The sequence below is a fragment of the Arachis stenosperma genome, chromosome 2 (assembly GCF_014773155.1).
Source record: "Arachis stenosperma cultivar V10309 chromosome 2, arast.V10309.gnm1.PFL2, whole genome shotgun sequence".
NCBI classification, from domain to species: Eukaryota; Viridiplantae; Streptophyta; class Magnoliopsida; order Fabales; family Fabaceae; genus Arachis; species Arachis stenosperma.
In genome coordinates, this window is record NC_080378.1 from 78528225 (window position 1) to 78534584 (window position 6360).

The following is a 6360-nucleotide window of genomic DNA, read 5'->3' on the forward strand; positions in this document are numbered from 1 at the left end:
TTGTGACTCAGCTTTGCTAAAGTCCCCATTAGAGGTGTCCAGGGTTCTTAAGCACACTCTATTTGCTTGGATCCAACTTTATTTCTTTCTTTTTTTTTTCTTTCTTTTTTTTTTTTTTCGAAATTTTTTTTCGTTTTTTTTTTTTTTTTGAAATGCTTTTTCTTGCTTCAAGAATCATTTTATTGATTTTTCAGATCCTCAGTAACATGTCTCCTTTTTCATCATTCTTTCAAGAGCCAACATTCATGAACCACAAATTCAAAAGACATATACACTGTTTAAGCATACATTCAGAAAACAAAAATATTGCCACCACATCAAAATAATTAAACTATTATAAAATTCAAAATTCATGCAATTCTTTCTTTTATCAATTAGGCACGTTTTTAATGAAGAAAGGTGATGGATTCATAGGACATTCATAACTTTAAGGCCATAGACACTAAGACACTAATGATCATAAGACACAAACATGGATAAACATAAGCATAAAAATCGAAAACAGAAAACAATAACAAGGAAATCAAAGAACGGGTCCACCTTAGTGATGGCGGCTCTTTCTTGCTCTTGAAGATCCTATGGAGTGCTTGAGCTCCTCAATGTCTCTTCCTTGTCTTTGTTGCTCCTCCCCTCATGATTCTTTGATCTTCTCTAATTTCATGAAGGATGATGGAGTGTTCTTGATGCTCCACCCTCAGTTGTCCCATGTTGGAACTTAGTTCTCCTAGGGAGGTGTTTAGTTGCTCCCAATAGTTTTGTGGAGGAAAATTCATCTCTTGAGGAATCTCAGGGATCTCATGATGAGTGAGATCTCTTGTGTACTCCATCCTTTTCTTGGTGATGGGCTTGTCCTCATCAATGGGAATGTCTCCCTCTATGTCAACTCCAACTGAATAACAGAGGTGACAAATGAGATGAGAAAGGCTAACCTTGCCAAGGTGGAGGTCTTGTCCGCCACCTTATAGAGTTCTTGGGCTATAACCTCATGAACCTCTATTTCTTCTCCAATCATGATACTATGGATCATGATGGCCCGGTCTATGGTAACTTCGGACCGGTTGCTAGTGGGGATGATTGAGCGTTGTATGAACTCTAACCATCCTCTAGCCACGGGCTTGAGGTCATGCCTTCTCAATTGAACCGGCTTTCCTCTTGAATCTTGCTCCATTGTGCGCCCTCTTCACATATGACTGTGAGGACTTGGTCCAACCTTTGATCAAAGTTGACCCTTCTAGTGTAAGGATGCTCTCTCCTTGCATCATAGGCAAGTTGACGCCACCCTCACACTCTCCGGACTAAAATCCAAGTATTTCCCCCGAACCATAGTGAGATAATTCTTTGGATTCGGGTTCACACTTTGGTCATGGTTCTTTGTGATCCATGCATTGGCATAGAACTCTTGAACCATCAAGATTCCGACTTGTTGAATGGGGTTGGTAGAACTTCCCAACCTCTTCTTCGGATCTCATGGCGGATCTCCGGATATTCACCCTTTTTGAGTGAAAAGGGGACTTCGGGGATCACCTTCTTCAGGCCACAACTTCATAGAAGTGGTCTTGATGCACCTTTGAGAGGAATCTATCCATCTCTCATGACTCGGAGGTGGAAGCCTTTGCCTTCCCTTTCCTCTTTCTAGAGGTTTCTCCGGCCTTTGGTGCCATAATGGTTATGAAAAAGCAACGCTTTTACCACACCAAACTTAAAATGTTTGCTCGTCCTCGAGCAAAAAAGAAAGAAGAGAGTAGAAGAAGAAGAAATGAGGAAGAGGGAGATGGAAGTGTGTTCGGCCAAGAAGGGTAAGAAAGGGTGTTTAGGTTGTGTGAAAATGAAGAGTTGAAGAAGGGTATTTATAGGAGAGAGGGGGTAAAGGTTCGGCCATGAGGGGTGGGTTTGGGAGGAAAGTGGTTTGAATTTGAAGGGTGAGGTTGGTGGGGTTTTATGAAGGATGGATGTGAGTGGTGAAGAGAAAATTGGGATTTGATAGGTGAGGGGTTTTTGGGGAAGAGGTGTTGAGGTGATTGGTGAATGGGGGAAGAAGAGAGAGAGTGATGGTAGGGTCCTGTGGGGTCCACAGATCCTGTAGTGTCAAGGAAAAGTCCTCCCTGCACCAAATGTTGCTCAAAATCACGTTTTGAGCAATTTCTGGCGTTAAACGCCGGGCTGGTGCCCATTCCTGGCGTTTAACGCCAGTTCTTGCCCTTTACTGGCGTTTAACGCCAGTCTGGTGCCCCTTTCTGGCGTTAAACGCCCAGAATGGTGCCAGACTGGGCGTTTAAACGCCCAACAGCTAGCATTACTGGCGTTTGAACGCCAGTTTCTTCTCCTCCAGGGTGTGCTGTTTTTCTTCCTGTTTTTCATTCTGTTTTTGCTTTTTTTCATTGTTTTTGTGACTTCTTATGATCATCATCCTACAAAAAGATAAATAACAAAGAAAATAATTAATTATAAAACATTGGTTGCCTCCCAACAAGCACTTCTTTAATGTCATTAGCTTGATAGAGGACTCTCATGGAGCCTCAGAATGCTCAGAACCGTGTGGGAACCTCCCAACACCAAACTTAGAGTTTGAATGTGGGGGTTCACACCAAACTTAGAGTTTGGCTGTGGCCTCCCAACACCAAACTTAGAGTTTGACTGTGGGGGCTCTGCTTGGCTCTGTTTTGAGAGAAGCTCTTCATGCTTCCTCTCCATGATGATAGAGGGATGTCCTTGGGCCTTAAAACACCAAGGATTTTTCATTCACTTGAATGATTACTCTCCTCTGTCAACATCAATCACAGCCTTTGCTGTGGCTAGGAAGGGTCTGCCAAGGATGATGGATTCATCCATGCACTTCCCAGTCTCTAGGACTATGAGTCAGTAAGGATGTAATGGTCTTCAATCTTTACCAAAACATTCTCTACAAGTCCATGAGCTTGTTTTCTTGAATTGTCTGCCATCTCCAATGAGATTCTTGCAGCTTGCCCTCAAAGATCCCTAATTTCTCCATTACAGAGAGGGGCATGAGGTTCACACTTGACCCTAAGTCACACAAGGCCTTCTTGAAGGTCATGGTGCCTATGGTACAAGGTATAGAAAACTTCCAGGATCCTGCCTCTTTTGAGGCAGTTTCTGCCTAGACAAGTCATCCAGTTCTTTGGTGAGCAAAGGTGGTTCATCCTCCCAAGTCTCATTTCCAAATAACTTGTCATTCAGTTTCATGATTGCTCCAAGGTATTTAGCAACTTGCTCTTCAGTGACATACTCATCCTCTTCAGAGGAAGAATACTCATCAGAGCTCATGAATGGCAGAAGTAAGTCCAATGGAATCTCTATGGTCTCATTTTGAGCCTCAGATTCCCAAGGTTCCTCATAGAGGAACTCAGAGGAGAGTGGTGTACGCCCACTGAGGTCTTCCTCAGTGGCGTCCACCTCTTCTCTTTCCTCCCAGAATTCGGCCATGTTAATGGCTTTGCACTCTCCTTTTGGATTTTCTTCTGTATTACTTGGAGAGTACTAGGAGGGAGTTCAGTAACTTTCTTGCTCAGCTGACCCACTTGTCCTTCCAAATTTCTGATGGAGGACCTTGTTTCATTCATGAAACTTTGGGTGGTCTTTATTAGATCAGAGACCATTGTTGCTAAGTCAGAAGTATTCTGCTTAGAACTCTGTCTGTTGCTGAGAAGATGATGGAAAAGGCTTGCTATTGCTAACCTGTTTCTTCCACCATTATTGTTATTGAAACCTTGTTGAGGTCTCTCTTGATTCTTCCATGAGAAATTGGGGTGATTTCTCCATGAAGAATTGTAGGTGTTTCCATAGGGTTCTCCTAGGTAATTCACCTCTTCCATGGAAGGGTTCTCAGGATCATAGGCTTCTTCCTCAGATGAAGCTTCCTTAGTACTGTTTGGTGCATTTTGCATTCCAGACAGACTTTGAGAAATCAAATTGACTTGTTGAGTCATATTTTGTTCTGAGCCAATATGGCATTCAGAGTGTCAATCTCAAGAACTCCTTTCTTCTGATTAGTCCCATTGTTCACAGGATTCCTTTCAGAAGTGTACATGAATTGGTTATTTGCAACCATTTCAATCAATTCTTGAGCTTCTGCATGCGTCTTCTTCAGATGAAGAGATCCTCCAGCAGAGCTATCCAAGGACATCTTGGATAGTTCAGAGAGACCATCATAGAAAATACCTATGATGCTCCATTCAGAAAGCATGTCTGAAGGACATCTTCTGATTAATTGTTTGTATCTTTCCCAAGCTTCATAGAGGGATTCTCCATCCTTCTGTCTGAAGGTTTGGACTTCCACTCTAAGCTTACTCCATCTTTGTGGTGGAAAGAACTTTGCCAAGAAGGCATTGACTAGCTTTTCCCAAGAGTCCAGGCTTTCTTTAGGTTGAGAATCCAACCATATTCTAGCTCTGTCTCTTACAGAAAAAGGGAATAGCATCAGTCTATAGACCTCAGGGTTAACCCCATTAGTCTTGACTGTGTCACAGATTTGCAAGAATTCAGCTAAGAACTGATGAGGATCTTCCATTGGAAGTCCATGGAACTTGCAATTCTGTTGCATTAGAGAAACTAATTGAGGCTTAAGCTCAAAGTTGTTTGCTCCAATGGCAGGGATAGAGATGCTTCTCCCATAGAAATCAGGAGTAGGTGCAGTAAAGTCACCCAGCACCTTCCTTGCATTGTTGGCATTGTTGTTGTTTTCGGCTGCCATGTTTTCTTCTTCCTTGAAGAATCCGGTCAGGTCCTCTAAAGAGAGTTGTGCCTTGGCTTCTCTTAGCTTTCTCTTCAAGGTCCTCTCAGGTTCAGGGTCAGCTTCAACAAGAATGCCTTTGTCTCTGCTCCTGCTCATATGAAAGAGAAGAGAAAAAAGAAAATGTGGAATCCTCTATGTCACAGTATAGAGATTCCTTGAAGTGTCAGAGGAAAAGAGAAATAGTAAGAAGAAGGAGAAGGAGAATTCGAACTTTAATTAGGTAAGGTTCGAATTGTGCATTTAGAAGGAGTGGTACTCCATAAATAGAAGGATGTGGGAAGGAGGGAAGAGAATTTTCGAAAATTCAATCAAAAGATTTTGAAAACATTTTGAAAATTTGATTGATAGTTTTCGAAAATTGAAAGTGGAAGAGAAATCAAGTGATTTTTGAAAAAGATTTTGAAATTAGAAATTAAAAAGATTTGATTGAAAACTAATTTGAAAAAGATGTGATTAAAAGGATTTGATTGAAGAGTTATGGTTTTTAAAAAGATGTGATTGAGAAGATATGATTTGAAAACAATTTTTAAAAGGTATGATTTGAAAACAATTTAAAAAGATATGATTTTGAAAATTAATGACTTGCCTAACAAGAAAGATATGATTCAAACATAAAACCTTCTTTAATAGAAAAGGCAAAAAATGTTCAATCAAATCATTAATTGTTAGTAAGTATCTTTGAAAAAGGAAAGAAATTGATTTTGAAAACATTTGATTGAAAAGATATGATTTGAAAAAGATTTGATTTTGAAAAACTTTGAAAACTTGAAAAAAAATTGATTTGAAAACAAAATCTTCCCCCTAGCACCATCCTGGCGTTAAACGCCCAGAATGGTATACATTCTGGCGTTTAACGCCCAAAATGCTACCTCTTTGGGCGTTAAACGCCCAACCAGGTGCCCTGGCTGGCGTTTAAACGCCAGTCTGCCTTCTTCACTGGGCATTTTTGAATGCTCAGCTTTTTCTGTATAATTCCTCTGCAGTGTGTTCTGAATCTTCAATCCCTTGTATCATTGACTTGAAAAGACACAAATTAAAAATATTTTTGGATTTTTAATAATTAAAATGCAACAAGAATCAAATAACAATGCATACAAGACACCAAACTTAGTAGTTTGTGTACTACTGACACTAATGAACTGAAAATGCATATGTGACATACAAAATACTCAAGTCAATAGAATTCAAAGATTAGAACACAAAATATATGCATGGATTCGAAAAATGTAACAAAAACATGCGTTTGACACCAAACTTAAGATGAGACTCTAGACTCAAACAAGGAATATTTTTGGATTTTATGATTTTGTAAAATTTTTTAATTTTTTTGTGTTTTTTCGAAAATTAAGTGGAAAAAGAATGTATCAAAATTCTTAATGAGAATTCCAGGAATCAGTGCAATGCTAGTCTAAGACTCCGGTCCAGGAATTAGACATGGCTTCACAGCCAGCCAAGCTTCCAAAGAAAGCTTCGGTCCAAAACACTAGACATGACCAAAGGTCAGCCAAGCCTTAGCAAATCACTGCTCCAAAAGCAAGATTGGTACGAAATCAACAAGCTCTTGTGGTGATAAGTTGAAACCTCGGTCCAATCAGATTAGACATGGCTTC

At 40.2% G+C, this 6360-nt stretch overlaps 1 non-coding gene across 1 annotated transcript; it reads left to right on the forward strand.

Moving 5' to 3' along the window:
• The first annotated feature begins 4195 nt into the window (after positions 1-4195).
• LOC130964300 (small nucleolar RNA R71) lies at positions 4196-4303 on the forward strand. Its single transcript, XR_009080401.1, has one exon. It is a non-coding gene; the product is annotated as a small nucleolar RNA R71 (small nucleolar RNA).
• The last annotated feature ends 2057 nt before the right edge of the window (positions 4304-6360 follow it).